Genomic DNA, 23,569 nt, shown 5'->3' on the forward strand with positions numbered 1-23,569 from the left:
ATATTCATGCTATATTATTTGATAAGACTATCGATTTTTTCAATTTGGACAACTTCTTATTTGTCTTTGGACTTTGATGGGTCAATATCACCAGAAACCACAACAAGGTTAACCAGCTCCAGCTCTAGATAAAATCATGCATGGAGGAATTTCCAGCTCCAATGGGGCTTGGAGAAGAGAAGAGGAACATGGCTAAGGTTGTGGCTTCTAACTAAGGAATCATAGGGTGGCCACTTCTTATAATGAACAATAAATGTCTACTTTAACCTAACATGTAGTTATCACCTCTATCAAAATTAGTTCCATCTAGTCTACTTGATCCATAAAACTAACAAATATATTTTTATATGATGATATGTTTTCTACACTAATAACATGTCATGTCAGAAGGCTCTTTATTATTTTTTTTATTTTTTCAATTAATTTACAACACTATACATCTTGAATTTCATTACTGTTGAAAAGGATATGTGCATACCAACTTAAGAAAGACAGAAAAAATATTATGCATTTCAACCTTGATAACCATCATACTTTACCTTTGAAAATTTTTCTAGGTAAGGCCGCACATCAAATCGAGAAACCCAATGGCACAAAACTCCTTTTTATGTTTTGAGGATCTAGAAAATCTTCTAATTCAACCTTCTCAAATTCATCAAAAATATCTTATAACAGATGTAAGAGAAAGAAATCCCAACGATATAATCTTCAAAGAATTATTAAGGGAGCAAAATCACTTAGTCTTAATGGTAAAAATAATTTTTTTATGTAAACACTCAATCTTAATTTATGAAGGTATAGTGGTCAAGCCTTTTTCAGTGTCGACCACTAAAGTGACTTTCCAGAAAAATCACCAAGTGTTGAAGTTATTTGTCCAAGTGAAGCATAGATCAGATTCCGTTGTTTTGTAAATCAAACTAGATTGTTGTGCAACCATCTCCCACCCCAACCCCACCACGAAAAAAACACATAGCAAGAAGAAAATTTGAAACAATGCAAAAATATAATATCCCTTGCAAAGGGGATTCTTCTTTTTCTCTTATCAGAATGAACATGGAATGGAGTTATGGGCTAGACAAAAGTTGGACACCTTGAGAAGGTGGAGTCCTATGTGTGGAAAGCTTCACTTGGAAGTAGATGTAGGAAAATGAGACAAAGTTTGTGAAGGAAGAAAAACATGTTCAATGAAGGAAACATTCCCTCGAGCCTCCTAATCAAACCCTCATCTCATCTCTTGAGATGAATGGCTCGAACCTTGGCAAGTAAAATTATTTGTCTTCATAACTTTAAACTATGATTCATTAAGTCAGCAAAAGAATAATACACATCAAATGTGATTTTCCTAAGATAAAACTTAGGAAGGAGTTTATTAACTACTTACTCCACTTAAGTAAGCATTTACAAGGTTGATTAATATTCTTCACAAGCTAAGGCACCAAGCTAGTGAAGAATACCTCCTAAGAAACTCCTTATTTTGTCATGGTAAACTGGTCAAGCCTTTTTCAGCGTTGAACAATAAAGTGATTTTCCAAAAGAATCACTAAGCGTTGAAGATGTTTATCCAAGTGAAGCATAGATCACGAGTCCATTATTTTTCTAATCAAAGGAAAGCGCTAAAACCCCCAAAATGTAGGCAATAGAAGAAAATAAAAACAATATGACAAGAAAATCTTTTATCAAAAGAAAATATTTTATTTTCTATCATCAGAAAAAAAAATAAAAAAAATTGAGGTATATTATGGAGCTAAACAAAAGGGAGACACCTTGAGAAGGTGAAAAGTGTGTGCAAGTTTCAATTTGAAGTAGTTCAAAGTAACTTTGATTTGGTTAATATCTGCATATAGTTACCCAAAACTCATCATATTTATGATTTATCTTATATATATGTTATAAAAGATGAAAAAAAACGTTTAACACTTATGTACAATGAGAAAAGTGATAGCTCTATGGCTATCGTTTAAGCGGATCTAAAATAAATGTGGTTGAATTTCTACAATGCCAATAGGCCTTATGCCTATGGCCTAACCTTCTCCATTCTCACTCTGCTTCCTATTTCTAGTGTCAACTTTCTACAAAAGAAAATATGAAAAACAAAGATCCAGTGTGTGCTTAACCTAGCATAGGCTTCTGGGTGAGAGTAATGAGAGAATCATGATGTTTTCACCAATCATGAGAAATATTCAAAGGGTACTCAAAACTGCCATAGCCATCATGCCCACTGTCACTTCGTATTGAAAACTGCCCAACCTTATCTAGATGATGTCCGAGAGGAGATTTTGGATAAGCCTTCTTGATCTTAGCCGCAATACTGGAACCCTCAATGCCTAAGATCAAATAATGATCCCAAGGAATTTATCTTTTCATTTCTTCTTTTACTTTGGAAAGTCATTCACAAGATTGTCTAATATCTTGTGTGCTAGTGCTCAAACTTCCCATTCTCTCTAGTTGGCTTGCTTTACTCAGTTGCTGGATCTCTAAGGGTATTATAAGCTTCTGAAGATCAATGGTTTCTTGTCAATAATCTCTCACACTTTCATGTAGTGTGGCTCTCCGAGAAATAGTTTTGGGATAGTTTGGGTCCAGAGCAATGGCTTGGTTACAATCTATAATAGCATCAACGATATAGCCTAGAGCTTGGGAGGCAGCTACATGATTGCAAAAACAAACAACATTGAAAGGTCGTGATTCTACATTGCATGCCAAAGAAGTTGTATAGTGATCCACTGCTTTTTCATGCTTAGCTTCTTGAAAATCTTTATTTACGCAACCTTATGGCGTAGTAGATCATGGATTGTATCCGTAGATGATTTCAAAGATTCCATACTCTATTAGGTCCCTATACTACTAGTGTAACCCCTTATTGTTATTAGTACAACCCCCTTATTATATTATTTTTCCCATAGAGTCCCCATATTGTTATTATTGTGCCCCATAGAAGCCCACTATTTCTATTATTGTGCCCTTACATTATTATTGTTATGTCGGATGTGATTAGATTATGACCCCTTAGACTCCTATATATAGAAAGGAGGTCTTTTCATTTGTATCATCCAATAATTGTCCATTTGTGTAATGTAAGTAGGTTTCCCCCTCGAAGAGGCTAAGTTTTAAGGCGTTGATCTATCTTTTCTATCTTTTTGTGAGGTGGTTTCATAACATTTGGTATTAGAGCTTTGGATTCTAGGGTTTCGCTGCTCCAAACAGGTCATCGCGGAATTTTCACTCTAACGCTTTTTTAGTGACATTTCAAAAGATGAAAAAGCAACCTATTTGATATTAAATCTCGTTGAACCTCGGGTCTAAATTTTAGATTTTGTCTCGCTATATTTTTGGATATATGATCTGAGGAAGTTAGGGTTTTTGAAAGCTCCAGAATTTCATCTAAAATAGGTCATCGTGGAAGTTTCACTATAACTCTTTCGCTACAAAGTTTAAGAAGCTAAAAAAAAACCCATTTGAGAAGAAATCATTTTGAACCTCGGCTCCAAATTTCAGATCCTGTGTCACTATATTTTCGTATATATAATCTGAGGAAGGTAGGGTTTTTGCAGACCCCCGAATTACATTCCAAACAGGTCACCTTGAGAAAATCGTCATAACTTTCGCTTTGAGTATCAGATTGAATTTTTGTAAGATGTTTCAGAAAGAGGATAGACTGTAGTTTTTTGGGTAACATTTTCAGAACCTAAGTTTGAAACAGTGACCTGCGGCACGTCGTACAAGTTTTCTCTACTAAACTAGTCTATACTTAGGTCATCATGGGAGATTTGGGATAACTCGTCATTGGAGAATCCAATATTGATCAGACTTTCGGGGTTAGAAAGACTACTCAGAGGGTTACCGCAGGAAGAAATTTCAGAACTTAATGATCCGAAAGCACAGAGTTATAGTCGTTTCATGATCAAGCTCATAAAATCAAGAAAAAGCAAGATGAGGAAGTTTGATGGCAAGGATCTGGTAAATTGGATACTACAGATGCAGAAATATTTTGATCTACATGGTGTACCACTGTTACAAAAGGTACGTATTGCATCTAATTATTTAGAACATAATCAATTTTTATGGTACAAAGGGATTTGTTCTCATAAACCACTTGTCACATGGTCAAATTTCATAGAGGAAATGATAGCACATTATGAGGATACAAAGAGTGACACCTTCTTTAGCCAATTGACAAATCTCAAACAAAGTGTTAAATGGCAGAGAAAATTGAGGACTTCCAAAGATTGAATATAAGGGTAAATGATATTCTAGAGAAGAAAATGGTTGATGTCTTCATAGGGACTTTAAAGGATAACATTCAACACGAGGTTTGCCTTTAGGAACCTGATTCATTGGAGAAGGCATTCAAGTTGGCAAGAAAAATTGAAAGCGAAATTATGGAAACAAGGAATACCACCACTCACGGCTATACTTATGGAAGTGTTTTTTATCCTATCCTTTGACAACCTACAAGGTTTACACCGCAACAATTGGAAGAAAAAAGAGAAAAAGGGCTTTGTTACAATTGTGATAGCAAATACACTAAAGGTTATAAGTGTGCTGAGAAGAAATTATTTTACATAGATTATGAAGAGGAGGAAGAAGAGGATCAAGAAACAACAAAAGAAGAGGATATACACCAGGAACCAACCTCAGAGAAAGAAAAAAATGAATCCAACCATATCTTGTAAAGCATTGGCAACAATTACCACTCCTCAAATTGGCAAGATAGAAGGACATATCAAAAAGAAAAAGGTTCAAGAAGTGAAAGATCACATAGAGAAAGAAGAAATGAATCCGAACATATATTGTAATGCATTGGACGGAATTACCACTCCTCAAACTATCAATATAGAAGGACATATCAAGAATAAAAATGTTCAAGAAGTAAAAGTTCACATTGAGCATCAAGAAATGAATCCAACCATATCTTGTAATGCATTAGAAGAAATTACGACCCCTCAAACTCTCAATATAGAAGGAAACATCAAGAAGAAAAAGATTCAAGCAGTGAAATATCACATCAAGCATCAGCAACTAGTTCTCCAACATTTAAAGGATAACGCCACTTTGGTGCAGAATCGAATGAAACAACAGGCAGATCAACATCGTAGTGAAAGAAGTTTTGATGTGGGCGATTGGGTATTTTTACGGCTACATCTCAAGCAAGCTATTTATGAGAAGGAAATGTTGGAAATACTCCATACACTTAAGAAATGGCAACCTTACCTAATGGGAAGACATTTCAAGGTAAAAATGGATCATGATAGCCTTAAATACTTTTTAGAACAAAGATTATCTTTAGAAGAACAGAAAAAATGGGTCACAAATATGTTGGGTTATGACTTTGAAATCATCTACAAAAAAGGGAAGAAAAATGTTGTTGCAGATGCACTATCAAGAAAGGATGATGACGTGGAAGCATTGTTTTGTGTTATTTCTATTATCCAACCAGATTGGATAAACGAAGAAAGGGATGAATGGAAGAAGGACAAAGAAGTGTTGCCACTCATTCAAAAGTTGCAAAAGATCCCAGTTCAAACAATATTGCCAGAACTTGACGAGGAAGGAAAAATCATATTGGAACTAGGAGCAGTCATAGAAACAAGAACCCAACAACTATGAAATTGATCAATTTCAGAGTATCTCATTAAGTGGAAGAACTTACCTGCCGAAGATTCCACATGGGAGGACAAGAATTTTATAGAGAAGCATCAAGAACTACTTAAGCATTGAGGACAACATTTTTTGAAGGAGAGGGGCATGTTAAGTCCCTATACTACTAGTGTAACCCCTTATTGTTATTAGTACAACCCCCTTATTATATTAATGTGCCCATGCATTCCCCATATTGTTATTATTGTACCCTTACATTATTATTATTATGTCAGTTGTGATTATATTGACCCCTTAGACTCCTATATATAGAAAGGAGGTCTTTTCATTTGTATCATCCAAGAATTGTTCATTTGTGTAATTTAAAGGAGGTTGCCCCCTCAAAGAGGCTAAGTTTTAAGGCATTGATCTATCTTTTCTATCTTTTTGTGAGCTGGTTTCATAACATACTCTTTATTCCATACTTTTGAACTATAGAATTTATCTCCTCATATTTTAGTAGTAAATCAAGTGCCTCCTCCAATCTGACCGTGTGGAAATGTACCTTGGCACACATCTGCCACTGCCATAACTTGAGATGAAACTGCCCCAGACTTTCCAATGAATCCTCATTGCATAGTTGCTTGACATTGTTCACAAAGAAATAGTTTCTTTCTTCAAATTCTAATCTTTTCTCACATACTTGTATGACCTCCTCATATTTTTGCAATATCAGAAGTGCCAGTGCTTTCAATTCAAGTAACCACTCAGAATGTGGGTTGACTAACAAAGCTTCATTAACTATACTCAATGCATTTGTTTCATCTCCAGGATTTATTTCACCTAGAATCTTCGTTACCTAATCTCTATATTATGACACATCCTAAGCCTTTCTCAGATGGTACAAAGACACCATTGTTGAGCCTCCAGCATGGAAGAGGGTCGTCGTTGGCTTCTATGCCATTGGCTCAGCTACAATGGAATCTCAATCAGGTGATTGTCTTGTTTCCTATGTCTTTGGACGGTGAATACACTTCCCTTTTCCCATTTGAAAGGTCACGATAGTGATAAGGTGATGTCTGAAATTAGATTTGGTAGTTTTTTCTATTGTCATACAAACACTCTACAGATCCGCCATTCAACATGAAAGTGAAGAATGTGATAAAAAACAACCAAGTTGTAGTTGCAAAACAAGAGCTAGGATATTGTTGCTGCAAAGGCATCAAGATAAGTGTCAAAAGGACGTATGCAATGTCGAGTCCCAAACTTGCATCTTCCCTATACACCTTTTTAGCCTTTTTTTCCAGTTACCTGAACCTCCTAAGCTGTCAAATCATTGCATATTAGTTTAAAAAGAGCATATAAAATGGTTTCCTAACTATGTCTTGTGACTGCTGTTTGATTTAGATTTTTGCTTAGTCAGTTGCGGAATCTTGTCACTTTTTGCAGCCAGCTCAACTTTCCGCAACCTTTTTGTTGAAGTCTATGTTATAGATGTCTACAGGAGAATCCGGCCACATGGGCAAGTTGCAAATGATGTGGACATGGAACGTGTCCTCTTGGTTCAGCCGAATCCCTCACAGAAGGTCGTGGTCAAAGACAGTCAAACGGTGGTCAACCTAAAAGTTTTACGGTGGCAGAACTCTGTTTTTCACCACGTGAAGACTTGCGTGGCAAATTCCTAAATCTCAGGAGGTGTGCTGACACCTGTGGACTGCTCCATGAACCAAATCTAACAGCCACCCTCCTTGGATTTAATTGTCATGGCTACCATCATGCTAGATTTCCGGATTTGGTTATTCACGTGTCTGTTTATCAGCGCAGATTTTAGGAAGTAGTTGTGTCATCCTCTGTTATAAATAAAGTTTTCTCATACACATATTAGCTAGCTTTTTGGAATGTAATTGTGACTGTTTTACAAGCCCACTGTGCCGTGACTTAATCCTTATGTTATGACTGCATTTTAATACATGAGAAGACACTGTTTTTAAGCTCAATTCATGGTTGATTGCTGATTGGCCGAGGTTGTGCAAAGGGCCCCTGTACACACCAAGGTCCTATAATTGCTGTATAGTTTCATGCTTTCTTCATTTATGTTCCTGATGCCATAATTGTTTGTTTGTATATATTACACTGCTTTTGGTATTCATGTTGATTGTTGTCCATAGTTTTTTATGCTTTCTAATTACTGTTAACTGATCAGTGTCTTTATTTCAGGTTCTAATAGGCAGCCCGGGCATTTGCACATAGCTTTTTAATGACTAATGACATGGAATTATCTTGTCCTTTTGCTGATTTATTTTCTTAGTTCTAATTCTAGCACTGTTTATTTCTTTCAGTTTTGTTTTGCTCATTTACTTTTTTGCAAGATAGATATTAGATTACTCATGTCATTTTCAGTTACCTCCTATAGCCAGAGCGAGTCAAATGGTGAGGGATTGAAGTATGAATGCGTAGTCTGATATTAGTTTATTTTTCTGCAAGTTATTGATTAGATTACTCATGTCATTTTCAGTTACCTCCTATAGCCAGAGCGAGTCGAATGGTGAGGGATTGAAGTATGAATGCGTAGTTTGATCTTAGTTTCATTTTATGCAAATTAGATATCGGATTACTCAATTTGTTTATGATTATCTCCTATAGCCAAAGCGAGTCGAATGGTGAGGGGTTAGAATATGAGTTGATGTAATATGATTTAGTTTACTTTGCTTGCAGTTTTTGAATTTCTTTGAGTTCAGTTTCTTTTTTATATAGCAGCAAGGATACTGGGTTTCATAGTCACTAGCTCATGTTTGGTTTAATTAGAATTTAGGTGCATTTTTATTGTCTCTTAGGAATTGATTTCATCATTGCAAGTTTGAAAACCTTTTTGAAAACTTTGAAGTTTGGAAATTATTTTAAAGGTCACCATTGCCTTGAACACTTATATCCATACTTGACTTTTAACTTTGTTATCTCACATTATGGAATCAACAAAAGATAAACCCAAAAACAACCAAAAATAAAAAACGACAAAGAATTAAGAAATCGGTTGTCTTGCATATATAGTGCACCTCACTTCAGCAGTTTACGACTCCCGGATTGATAATTTATATAGCAATTTAGGACACACTAAATTGACCAAACATTTTGGCGTCGTTTCCGGGGAAGTGAAACTAGGTAGCCAATTTCTTTAAAAAAAACAAGAAAATTTCAAGGAAGGTAAAAATTGATAACTTCTCAAAGTATGCTCTCCTCTTGCACCTAGTGTGACCTGGAGGATCAGAAAAGAGAGTTATTGGTTCAATAATTTCTTGAGTATGCTCTCTTCTTGCACCTAGAGTGATCTGGAAGATCAGAAAGAGAATTATTAGCCCGACTTGAAGAAAAAAAAATGACATGCATAGAGCAAGAGATTCTAGGGGAAGGTTTATAGGTAGGGCCAAGAGTTCGATTTTTACAACTCCATCTACTTCAAGGTATAGACAAGGTACACCTCCATCATCTCCAACTCACACTCCTAGCCTTAGGATTCCTGGAATTCAAGGGGTAGCAGCTGAATTAGGAGACTCTCCCACACTATCCACCAAATCTGAGTTAGGAAAAGACCCTTTCTTTACTTCTGCAGGGAAACACATTGTAATCGAGGAAGTAGAATCACCTGAAGAAGAAGAGGGAGAAATTCCTCCTCGTTTGCCATTAGTAGAAGAACCAGAGGACTCTGAAATCTCTGAGGAAACTATCATGACAGAGGAAGTAGTAAATGGATTTGGAGGAGGAAGAGGTAGAGGTAGAGGAGGAGGAAACAATGGAGGAGGTAGAGGTAACAACGGGGGAAATAGGGATGGAGATAACTCATTTGGATTTCCTATAGTTGATGAGGAATCTCGAACAACAATGAAAAAAATCTCACCATCTGTCCTCCCAAACTTTTATGGGTTGCGGAGTGAGGATCCTGAAACATTTCTATTTGAGTTTGAAGTCGTGTGCTGAACTTATGATTATATGGAAGACTCTCAAAAACTCAAATTGTTTCCTTCAACATTGAAGGGAGCTGCTATAAAATGGTTCATGGGATTAGTCAGTCAATCTATTAGGACTTGGAATGATATGAAACAAACATTTTTGGATAGATACCTGGACTATTGTATGCCCACCAATCATAAGGATGAGGTATTCAAAATGGTGCAAAAAGAAGATGAAAACTTGGAGGATTTACTTGAAAGATTTCAATACAACCTTAAAAGAGAAGAAATTAATAACCTAGATAAGTAAACCTTGAAAGGCCTTCTATTAAAAGCCATTAGAGATGAATGGATAGATATTTTGAACATGATGGGAAAAGGAGATATATCTCAACTTCCACTTCATGATATAGCAGAGCTATGTGTCCATCTCTCAAGGGGAAAATCTAAAACCGGAAAAGGGCCTAGAGATCCTTCTCTCATTAGAGCAAAAAAATCTGCAACTGGATCAGTAAGTAGGGCTGAGATTGGCAACATGCTTGATGAGTTTAAAACTAATATTTTAGGGAGCCTTAGTGAGCAACTAGACACCCTTAAGATACAAAACAAGCAGAAAGCAGAAGCTGAAGCTTTGGCCATCTTTTGTCCAAAATGTAGGAAGAAACATGCTCTAAGGGAATGCCCCTTGGATGCAAAAGTTTTAGAAACATGTATGATTTGTTCAGAAATCCATGGGACCAAGGATGGTCCTTCAATTCCGGGGCTCAAGGCTGTCTTTCAAGAAGACCCAAATTCAATTGAGTCTCTCTGTTTTGTTTCAAGGAGACCTTGGCAGGGGCAAAAAAATCAAGGGTTTAACAACCCCACGAACTTTCAACCCCCACTAAATTGGAATCCTTGGAAACAACCTTGGTCCCAACCTCAAAATCCATTTCAATCATGGGTACAAGGTATGCAAAATCCTTATGGGAGATTTGCTCAATTTTATCAATATCCTCCATCTTTTCAAAACCAACAAGCTCCACAACTTCAAAATCAAAATCCACAACTTTCATTGCCATTTCCACAACAACAACAACCTTCTCAACAAAATCCAAATTCCCAACTCTTGCTTCCATTCCAACAAAAGACAAATCAACTACCTTCCCAGCCATTGCCAAATCCCAATAATAAAAACCCTCAAAATGCTTACATGGTAGAAGGACAACAATTTCCTACCTATATGATTGTTCCTCTCAATGATGTACAACTCAGATCTGGTAGAGTTTTAGAAAAGCCTTCTATAGATGCTCAAAAGCAAAGCATTTCTGAGGAAGATTCTCTTGAAGCCAATAAAGGTTCTGAAGCATCTCTTCAAAACCCAAGCACTCAAAAAGAAAAAGAAAAAGAGTCAACCCCCACAACTCCTATAGTTGAGCAACCTGCATCTTCATCCATACCTCCTTTTCCTGAAAGATTACAAATTGATAAAGGAGTGGAAAAACAAATCTTGTTCCCTGACTATGATTTTCTAGATGAATTAAAGAATGTCTGTATCAAGATTCCCTTGCTACAAGCCATTAGAGAGATTCCTATTCTAGCAAAAACAATAAAGGAGTTGAGTCTTAAAAGACCAGGAAGGAAACCAAGAGATACAAGAAGAATCAACCTGGTAGGAAAAATTGCAGATACCATGATGGGAAAAATTACCATGCAGAAGTATGTAGATCCCGGTAGTCCAATTGACAAAACGCATATCAATGGGGTAGAAATTCCAAATACTTTGATTGATTTAGGGGCTGTTATCAACATTATGAGTAGACAGACTATGGAACAGCTAAAACTTCCTAATATTCTTTTTACACCTACTCTACTGGAACTTGCAGGTCGATCAATTATCAAACCAGATGGTGTATTAGAAGACATTTCGGTCTCCTTAGATTCTCGGGAATATCCAATAGATTTCATGATTTTAACTCCCAAGAGTAATCTAGGAGGGCACCCACTCATCTTAGGAAGACCTTGGCTAGCCACAGCTGATGCTTTTATCAGTTGTAGATCTAGGGATATGTATATTTCTGATGGTAATTCAACAAAGAAAATCAATCTGTATCCTCCAGAAAAAGTTATTACAGAAGTAGGAGATAATGAATGGGTCAATGATGAGGACACTATAAAACCTGTCTTTACCATTTCTGAAATCAGTGAAGATAGTCAAATTCTGAACACATTAGAAAACATTGAAACATCTTCAGAATATGACCACACACAATTTCAATTAGATTCTGACATTGAGTATCTATCATCTAGACAAATGTCTCTTTACTCTACGGAAGAGTTTGGTAGTTCTGCCATTGAGATCTTCCCAGGTAAAACATTGAATATCAACAAAAACTTGGAAAAATCACAACAGGGAGAGCTAACCAAAATCTTGCAAAAACATTCTACTGCATTTGCATGGGAGTATACTGATATGAAAGGTATTGACACTAAGACTTGCATTCATCACATCTACATCGAGGAAAATAGTAGACCAATCAGACAACCTCAGAGAAGGATGAATCCAAACCTTAGGGAAATAGTGAAAGAAGAGCTCCAAAAACTACTCAATGTAAACTTCATTTATCCAATTTCAGATAGTCGATGGGTTTCCCCTATGGTTATAGTACCTAAAAAGAATGGTAAATGGAGGGTATGCATTGATTACAGGGAATTGAATAAAGCAACTTTGAAGGATCACTTTCCTTTACCCTTTATCGATAAGATATTAGATACTCTAGCAGGCAAAAAGTACTTTTCATTTTTGGATGGTTTTAGTAGCTATAATCAAATTCAGGTAGCACCTGAAGATCAAGATAAGACCACATTTACCTGTCCATGGGGAACTTTTGCTTACCGAGTGCTTCCTTTTGGATTATGTAATGCACCCGCAACATTTCAAAGGGCAGTACTAGGAATCTTTTCTGATCTAATCCATGATTGTGTAGAGGTTTATATGGATGATTTTACAGTTTATGGTGATTCATTTGAAGAGGCATTAGAGAATTTGGAAAAAGTCCTTATAAGATGTAAAGAAACAAACCTTTCATTGAGTCATGAAAAATGCTTTATGATGTTTACTGAAGGTATTGTTTTGGGACATCACATTTCAGGGGATGGGATTAAAGTTGATAGATTAAAAGTTGAAGTCATCTCCAAGTTGCCTATTCCAAATTGTCAAAAAGATGTTAGAAGTTTTCTGGGATTTACTGGGTACTATAGAAGATTTATAGAAAACTTCACCAAAATAGCATCTCCATTCTTCAAATTGCTTACAAAAGACTACGAATTCAAATGGGATCCTGATTGTCAATTAGCATTTGAAACTTTGAAAACAAGAATATCTGAAGCACCCATTTTGAGAGGGCCAAATTGGAAACTTCCTTTCCATATTCCTACAGATGCTTCAGATACAACTCTAGGAGCTGTGTTGGGTCAAAAGGATTTAGTTCCTTATGCCATTTACTATACCAGTAAAAATTTGACTCCCACTGATTTGAACTATACTGTGACTAAAAAAGAGTTCTTAGTTGTTGTTCGTGCAATCAATAAGTTTAGACATTATATAACAGGCTATGAAACTTTTTTCCATACTGACCATTCTACGATTAGATATCTAATGAACAAACATGTTACTAATGGCAGAGTTACAAGATGGCTCTTAGTTTTACAGGAATTCAATATTACTGTGTTGGATAAACCAGGGAAACAAAATACAGTAGCTGATTTCTTGTCTAGGATCCAAAATACTAAAGAAGATTCTCTTGTAGAGGATAAGTTTCCAGATGAATATTTATTTGCAGTAACTACTAAGACTCCTTGGTATGCAAATATTGCTAACTATTTGGTTACAGGGAAACTACCTCCACATCTATTTCCTAGTGAAAAAAGAAGAATTATTCAGGAGAGTTCAAAATATTCATGGATTTCTAACGAATTGTTTAAAACAGGGCCAGATTGTGTGATCAGAAGATGTGTTCGGGAAGATGAAATGCCTGACATCCTCAAGGCATGTCATGATGAACCATGCGGTGGACACTTTGCTGAAAAAAGGACGGCCTATAAAATCCTTTCTTTAGGATATTAGTGGCCTTCCCTCTTCAAAGATACAAAATAATATGTCAAAATGTGTGACAACTGCCAAAGAGTAGGGAAACCGACTCTTTCAAATGAAATGCCATTACAACCACAGGTACTCATCGAACCCTTTGAAAAATGGGCTTTAGATTTTATTGGACCCATTAATCCACCATCTAAACAAAAGAAGTGTATATTGGTATGCACTAATTATGTCACTAAATGGGTAGAAGCCAAAGCATTACTTTCTGCTACTAAAAATTCAGTTGTTAGTTTTCTTTATGAGGATATTTTTACTCACTTTGGTGTCCCAAGAGAAATTGTGATAGATTAGGGAAGTCAATTTACATCCAACATGATGAAGAAGCTGATGGAAGAATACAAAATCAAGCACAGAAAATCTACTCCTTACCATCCGCAAGCAAATGACCAAGTGGAGTCTACAAACAAAGTTACTGAAAGCATCATCACCAAAACTGTTCATCTACACAGAAGAGATTGGGCAGAAAGGCTTCCTGAAGCCTTATGGGCCTACAAAACTACATGGAGGAATACAACAGGACATTCTCCCTATGAACTTGTTTATGGGAAAGAAGTCCTGCTCCCCATTGAGTTTCAAGTCAAAATTTTCAAGATGGCAGTTCAGTTGGGGATGGATCTATCAGAAGCCCAAAAGCACAGAATGGAGTACATCAAAGAGAAAAAGTTTCAAGAGGGAGATTGGGAATTACTATTTGATTCCAAGTTTAAAGACTTCAAAGGTAAATTTCAGACCCATTGGCTTGGGCCATATGAGATTGACAAAGTCTTTAGCAATGGAGCAGTAAGAATCAAGACCATTGATGAATTTCAAACTCCTCTTATTGTGAATGGCCACAAATTAAAGATTTATCATAAGCCACTCTCAAAAGAGGAATTTGTCAAAATGTTTCAAGAGAATTCTGCAATAAGGCTGGTGAAGAAGAATCCTTCTTCCCCACCAGCCTAGCCTTTGTTCCTTTCTGTTGAAAAAAAAAAATTGTATAAGCTTGAAAAGCAATCACTGGTTGGCAGTCTTATACAAAAAATGTAGAGTGAAAATCAAGGACACCTCACACTCTATATTTTCCAAGAAAAAAATCTCTCTTTCTTTCCCATTTTCACTTCACTTCATTTCCATCCCACTCCATTTCATTTTCATTTCACTCCACTCCACTTCATCTCACTCCATTTCATCCATTTCATCAATAAAGTCTTTTTCATGAGCATTTCCATTTAGATAGTTATTATCTAACTATCTTTATTCAGCCAAGTGGCTGTTGTGTCAGTTTCCGCAGCTGGAATCATTTTTTGCAGCCAGAAGCAGTTTCTGCAGCCACCACTCTGTTTTTCAAATTTACAGTCAAGATGTTAGTGCAATAATCATGAAAATGCAAGTATGACTGAGCATATGCTATGAAGACATGGAGCATCTATAGACATCAATAAGGAGCAGTTGATTAAGGGCTAATGAACAACAAATGACAAGGATTCCAAGGTATGAGTAAAATTTTCTTTCAAATAGCAATCAAAAGCACAATTTCGCATAGTTATTAAACCTTAAAGCTCCACTATATGCAATGATTACCACGATAGCTCCATGAACCATGCATTTATTCCCTAAACGGTCTCATGATTAATTTTCGGGTTTAACTCGTAGTTTACTGCACTTTCACACTCCACTTGTACTCATGAGATGTGACCCATTTAATTACGGCTCCTCTCCACCATACTTTTCGCAGCCATTTCATAAACGTGTAACATCTCCTACGCAGCCGTTCAATTCAAAAATTCTGACTTCACTTCATTACCCTACCATTTTGTTAAAGCCACACCTCGTTCATATACGTCTCCACTCCATTTCGTGAACTCACCTCAGCTGCTCATCCTCTATTTCCGCTTACAGTTCCTGAACACTCCCGTTACCTGTTATCCATCTTCCAATTTCAGCCACTGTTTTTTTCTCCATAAACCCTGCAACCTAGCCATCTTACCTCTGCTAAACCCTCACACGCAGTTGAATTTCAGTTGAATTTCAAACAGAGGAAAGGATGGGATGGTTATTGAGGGCAGAACCGGAAGGGCCTAAGTTCTTAGAAGGATACCCTCAAGTAAAAGACTTGCTGAAGAAGGCAAAATGGCTACGTTTCATTCAAAAATTTAAGGGCCACAATAAGGAGATAACAAAAGCCTTTGCAAGGTCTTTCAATGGCTAGGTGGTGGAAATTGGAGACCTTAAGTTCACGGTCACTGAAGCATCAATAGCAGCTGCTACAGACCTGCCCCAAGAAGGTGAACGTTGGTTTAAAAACAAAAGTTTGGACGAGCAGGCATGGAGAGTTATATTACGTAACCCAAGTATGGATGTTACTGTATTCACAAAAGGAATTCCTGTTCATGCATTAAAAGAAGAGTGGGCCAACTTACTGTTAATCATTCAAAAGTTTATCACTTGTGAAGGCCGTTTTGGAGCAATGTACATGTATCACACTAGGTTATTGATGAACTTATTAGAGAACCAAACCCTTAATCTGCCCTATTTCTTATTGCTGAGATTGAAAAAGATGAGCACAACAGTCCAGAAGAACATAGAAGACATAGAACCTCATTTATATCATCATGGGCTCGTGAGGATTCTAATTGAAGACCAATTGAAGAAAAACAAAGATACCTGGGAACGGTTTTTAGTAAGAAACTACTTTCAAGAGCCATCTGAGGCACCTGAAAGCAGTACACCAAAGACACCAAGAAGGAGTAGGAGAAAAGAAAAAAGTGCCATAATCCAAGACTCTCCTATTAGCAAAACTAAAGAAGTTGGTCAAAAAGAGAAGGAGGAAAGAACTAAGGATAGAAAATAGAGGAAATTGAAAGGAAAAAGGAACATAGAAGATGTCTACCAATCACCAAAACCATCTGTAGAGGAAGACTATCAAGTGTTGTCTGAGAGACTAGTGCATCTTCGAAAACAAGCTGCTACAGCCAAGAAGAAAGAAAAAGGAAAACAGAGCATGGAAGAAGAGAGTACTAGCCCACAGTATTTAAGAAGAAGCAGCAGGCTTAGAGGAAAGTGGAGGAAAACACAAGTAAAAGGACCCCACTTCATCGACTTGGGTGGGGAAACACCCGAGAAACCTCCAGCTAGCCGTAGCCCACCTCATTCTCAGCCAAATATTGAAATCAGTCCTCCAGATGTTGATGTAAGTCCTTCTCGGCCAGAATTAGAAATCAGTCCTCCTCCTCAACAAGACTTTGAAGTCAGCCCAAGGAAAACACCCGAAATAGATCCAAGTCAGCAAGAGGTGTATGATTACCTCGAATCCTTAGAGAAGACAGCTGCAGGCCCGAGCACATCATCCACTATGCCTGACATAACACAAGAGGCACAAGTCCAATCCTTAAAACAAGAAGTGTTTGAATTGGAGGTTTTAAACAAGCACATTAAACAAGAAAATGAAGCATTAAAGGAGCAAAGCAAAGTGGACAAAATCATTCATGATAATACTATGCTACATCTGGGACTGTGGTAGAAAAAGAACAAGAAATTAAAGAAAAAGTGCAGAAAGTTGAGCAGGGAATTAATCCATCTCAAATTCAGATGTTTGATAAGGAAGCCTAGGATGGTGGTAGCACCAAGAAAGAAGAGAAGAGGATTGGATGTACTAGTAGAGGCTTCAGAACACATGGACTAAAGGGGGATAACCAAAATTTTGGTTGCATGAGGACATGCAACACCTTCACAGTGGGGGTATGTTGAGTCCCAAACTTGCATCTTCCCTATACACCTTTTTAGCCTTTTTTTCCAGTTACCTGAACCTCCTAAGCTGTCAAATCATTGCATATTAGTTTAAAAAGAGCATATAAAATGGTTTCCTAACTATGTCTTGTGACTGCTGTTTGATTTAGATTTTTGCTCAGTCAGCTGCGGAATCTTGTCACTTTCCGCAGCCAGCTCAACTTTCCGCAGCCTTTTTGTTGAAGTCTATGTTACAGGTGTCTACAGGAGAATCCGGCCACATGGGCAAGTTGCAAATGATGTGGACATGGAACGTGTCCTCTTGGTTCAGCCGAATCCCTCACAGAAGGCCGTGGTCAAAGACAGTCAAGCGGTGGTCAACCTAAGAGTTTTACGGTGGTAGAACTCTGTTTTTCACCACGTGAAGACTTGCGTGGAAAATTCCTAAATCTCAGGAGGCGTGCTAACACCTGTGGACTGCTCCATGAACCAAATCTAACAGCCACCCTCCTTGGATTTAATTGTCATGGCTACCATCATGCTAGATTTCCAGACGTGGTTATTCACGTGTCTGTTTATCAGCGCAGATTTTAGGAAGTAGTTGTGTCATCCTCTGTTATAAATAAAGCGTTCTCATACGCATATTAGCTAGCTTTTTGGAATGTAATTTTGACTGTTTTACAAGCCCACTATGCCGTGACTTAATCCTTATGTTATGACTGCATTTTAATACATGAGAAGACACTGTTTTTAAGCTCAATTCGTGGTTGATTGCTGATTGGCCGAGGTTGTGCAGAGGCCCCCTGTACACACCAAGGTTCTATAATTCCTGTATAGTTTCATGCTTTCTTCATTTATGTTCCTGATGCCATAATTGTTTGTTTGTATATATTACACTGCTTTTGGTATTCATGTTGATTGATGTCCATAGTTTTTTATGCTTTCTAATGAATGTTAACTGATCAGTGCCTTTATTTCAGGTTCTAATAGGAAGCCCGGGCATTTGCACATAGCTTTTTAATGACTAATGACATGGAATTATCTTGTCCTTCTGCTGATTTATTTTCTTAGTTCTAATTCCAGCACTGTTTATTTCTTTCAGTTTTGTTTTGCTCATTTACTTTTTTGCAAGATAGATATTAGATTATTCATGTCATTTTCAGTTACCTCCTATAGCCATAGCGAGTCAAATGGTGAGGGATTGAAGTATGAATGCGTAGTCTGATATTAGTTTATTTTTCTGCAAGTTAGTGATTAGATTACTCATGTCATTTTCAGTTACCTCCTATAGCCAGAGCGAGTCGAATGGTGAGGGAATGAAGTATGAATGCATAGTTTGATCTTAGTTTCATTTTATGCAAATTAGATATCAGATTACTCAATTTGTTTATGATTACCTCCTATAGCTAGAGCGAGTTGAATGGTGAGGGGTCAGAATATGAGTTGATGTAATATGATTTAGTTTACTTTGCTTGCAGTTTTTGAATTTCTTTGAGTTCAGTTTCTTTTTTATACAACAGCAAGGATACTGGGTTTCATAGTCACTAGCTCACTGTTTGGTTTAATTAGAATTTAGGTGCATTTTTATTGTCTCTTAGGAATTGATTTCATCATTGCAAGTTTGAAAACCTTTTTGAAAACTTTGAAGTTTGGAAATTATTTTAAAGGTCACCATTGCCTTGAACACTTATATCCATACTTGACTTTTAATTTTGCTATCTCACATTAGGGAATCAACAAAAGATAAACCCAAAAACAACCAAAAATAAAAAATGACAAAGAATTAAGAAATCGGTTATCTTGCATATATAGTGCACCTCACTTCATAAGTTTACGACTCCCGGATTGACAATTTATATAGCAATTTAGAACACACTAAATTGACCAAACACGCAAGAAAATTCTTGTCAGAATTCATTGCTTTAGCTGACTGAAATTTTGAAATGGACGTGTACCGCAACAATTGGAAGCTAACGAAGGGATGTTATCTAACAATAACAATATAAGATAATTTATTATTCTGCATAATTTAGTTCAACACACTCTATGAATAATATTGTAATGGTATGTAATCACTGACGTTCGATACACTAGATGATTTGCCTCGTCACGCACTTGTAAATTTAGGACAACCCTACAAATAAACAAACAGGAAGAGCATTATTCCAACTACTCCATGTATGGTTATTCCTCGACTATCCTTCGAGGCGTGTCGTGAAGCTTTCAAATACCTCACTTCGCCCGGTGATCTTCTTTTCATACTTATTAGATGAACTAGTGAATGGGAGAGTGAGCATCGACATCCTTTAACAAAACGACTTAGATAAGATAATTGTTCTTAATTGGGGGAATGAAGTGCAATGAGTGACAGCGATGGAATGGAAATTAACGAATTGTTGCTGCTACTCCTCAGAAAACATGGAAATTAACCAATTGTTGCTACTAATCCTCATAAAACAAGAACTATTCAGAATCCACTGGCACAAAACAAAAAAAACTTGCTTTCATGTGATCTAAATCTTCAATTTCTTGGTTCAGAGATCGGGTGGCCTCCATGGAAAAGGTTAGAGCGCATCTTAATTGAGTTATTACATACGTAATGAGACTTTCATGTAACAGGTCCGGAGCAGATCGATCGACAGGGAGAGGATAGTTCGTTATATATGGAATGAGATTGTCATTGTCATGCATGTTGTCGAGAGTGTTGAAATGCACTTGCAACCTAATTCTTTCTCGCCTTAGACTGAGTTAATGAACTAAAATCTAGTTTGTTGTCATACCTCTTTGGAACGTTGATCTAGCGTTGTGATTAATACATTTATAATAGACCTGGTTTAGAACAATTTTGATTCATACATGTATGGTTTAAAAAACTAGCGAGATCAGTTTAATACAAATAAAGGTCCATACCATACATAGTTTCCCCTCTCCCTCGTTTTCATCAGTTAAGCTTGACCTTGAAACAAAGACATTTTGGGTTATTACATACATAATATTGATACATATCATACAAGACACATTAATGAATCGAATATATTAAATATGGTATCTACCGCTATGTTCCAAAATACTTCGAGCATACATTAGCATTGCACCTCCCCAGCTAAGGTCAAACCCTCTCCCTATCTTAAGGTTGAGCTTTACTAATGAAAAGGTCAAATGCCTTTCAAACATCAACGCTACACTAAAAGAGAAACACCTCGACCTATTGATTGTTTCCACTTGTCTGATCCAAAGGTGAGTTTGTGCACTTTATGCGAGAATTAATCTCAGTTGGAATTATTTTTCTTCAAAATAATATTCTCTTAACACTGTGGGTGAGACAACGGATTCCAACCCAATCCAAATACCCATAAACCGATCCATTCATGTTTTATATTTAAAGGCTTAACAGGTTCATATCTACTTTGTACTAACATTAGTTTTGGAAATCAAAGTAACAGTCATGTATGGGTTCCAAGAGTTGACATTCAATATCCATGGATCATACTTGGAGGCAATTGTGTGAGGATACAGGTTGGGCCTCTTGACAACGACCGACTACAAGAATCTAAGCCTATGCGAGACCCTAGATGACATCAAAATTCACCTCTCTGCCACTGAATATGGCCCTTATTTTCATAATGGTAATGCCCCTCTTGTAGTATTGATTTTGGAAAATTAAGTGCTCCATTATATAGTATATTCGTAGATTTGAATTTGAATCAATTGAATAAAAAAGAATGGAAATTATAGCAGTTGTTGTAACTCTCTATTCTAAGCACAATTTGCAGTAGAAAATAAATAAGTGGGAGCATCACCTGTGATAGAATTGATCTATAATGAATCGATAAGGCATGTGAAAGTAGTAGTAGTGGGTGCTCCTTTCGAGAAAATGAACGCAAATGAGGAGGTGGGCCTTGACGGTGGTTTGTGTGGGTACTTCCAATCATCTATTCCCGTGTGATCTACTTTCTAAGAAGCAAAATCGTTGCCTCCCTTTCCACCTGAACACATGACTATTGGAAATAAACGAGCTTCAGGGCTAAAGCATCTGGGTCCTTCTCCTTGCAGATGTTTATCAATGCCTCTTCCTGGCCTCTCTGCTCATTGTCTCTCCTGAGGTGTATTATTAAAGATCAATGTCATAGAAGAGGGTTTTTATAAACCCCTCTTGTAGGCTTAAATATGTAATAAGTTCTCGCCTAAAGTTCGTTAACTTTTTATCCGAATGACTAATTTTTATTTGTATTTTTGGGTTGGGTTTGGTTTTTTTGAGTTCATAGTGTAAGCCCTAAAAGCTCTTTGCATAAAATGAGGCTTAAAATAACATTTATATTTTAATACATACTAAATCAAGTGAAAGGTTTGTATTTAAACATGCAAAAGGAAAACTCCCATATTCTTATGGTACATCTTTTTCAATCTTTGTGATGATTTATTAAAGCATACTTTCTTAAATCTAATTTTTCAGTTATAATATAATTATAATTTTTAAAAATTTAAATCATATTTATCTTTTAATATATTATCTTATGATAATACATTTTAAATGAGATAGGATATGATAATATACTATATATGAAATTTGATTAGATTTAATGTATTTTTGTAGAAATGAATATTGATTATGTAAAATACATATAAATTTTACTTTCAAATATTAATGGTTTTTTTTTTAACTATGTAAGCCAATAGGTGGTTTAGATATTTAAGTATTTAAAAAAAGCACATTTTTTAAAGAAATTGTGTAAAATATTTTTAACATAAATAATGTATTTTTAGTATTTTTAAATAAAAAATATTATGATATTTTTTTTTATTATATTTATTTTTTATATTTTCGAGTTTGTTAGAATTTTTTAAAGAGATGTATAATGCTTGTGGATTATTATTGTTTTCATAGTTTTACATAATTTTTTTCTCTTATTTCATTATTCTTAAGGTGCTAAATCTGTAATTTGTTGGAGTAATTTGGACGAGGTCTGTGGTCAAACAAGATACTACTACTATAACAACAAGAGTATATCCAACAACCAATAAACTAGATATACCAAGAATTTATCCGACAAGCATGTGCAAATATCCTAAGAGTCTTCAACAATAGAATTCAGTTGATAACAGTGGCAATCGTGAGAATCAGACAAATGGATGGGTGTACATCATGAAAAATGTCAAATGGAGATGAAATGGTATTAGACAATACTTAGCTTGACCAATTTTAAAAACAGAGACCTTCGGTGTAATTAAGGATTTTCATATACAATGTATTAAAGTAGGGAGGGGAGATTATGGCATTGAGCCAATTATTTTTAATTAAAGTTTGTAAGTCATCTAAATATAAGTAAATTATCTAAAATAATTACTGGTAATTTATGTCTATGGGGCATAAAATAGATGACGACAGGGTGTATTGTTAAGGCATTCTGTGGTGTTAAGGTCATCGATTTGAAACTCCGTAGGCAAATATCTGGTCATGTTAAGGGCAGGTGTGGCCCGGGCTAAGTGCAATCCCCTGGTGAGTTTCATGGCCTAGATGTCCCTGGGTCATGATTACTGAAGCCAACGGTTAAGTGTGAAGTCATCTCAAGACTCACACAACTTAGCAAACCACAAAATATTAGTGGTAATTTATAAGGAAGTCAGTTTTCCGTTTTTTTTTTTTTTTTTTTTGGATTTTCAATAGTTAATCCATTTTTTTATATTAAAAAAAAAAATTCAATCAATTAAAAATCATTTTAGATTACGTTTTCAAATTTAGAGTATTTTTAATTTTTGTCAACAAAATAAAAGTGGCCCTTAGATGGAGTATATTACCAATTTTGTTTAATGTTCAAAAATTTCAAGGATATTGACAATTGTGTTCAATGTTCAAGTTAAGGTAGTAGAATGAAGAATGAAAAACCTCCTAGGAGCACAAGAGGCCATGATTATGTGATATCTACGATGATAAATGTTATTAGAATATGTGAAAAGAGATCAAATAATATGCAAACAAATCAAAAGGGGTTAGGCCTCCTTACTTACCTACAATTTCATCATCCTCCTATAAAAGACAACGAATGTATTTACATCTCCACACATACATAAAACAAAAGGAAATGAGAAAAATTAGGGAAAAGATAAATATAACTATGATATAAAATATGTCTTTGGTTTTTGGTCGAAGGATATCAATCTCACGCCTCACAAACACAACTAAAGCCTTCTTTTGAAGTGATAA

The sequence above is a fragment of the Pinus tabuliformis genome, chromosome 1_1, assembly GCF_031772625.1.
Source record: "Pinus tabuliformis cultivar Carrire ecotype Pingquan chromosome 1_1, CPIR1, whole genome shotgun sequence".
NCBI classification, from domain to species: Eukaryota; Viridiplantae; Streptophyta; class Pinopsida; order Pinales; family Pinaceae; genus Pinus; species Pinus tabuliformis.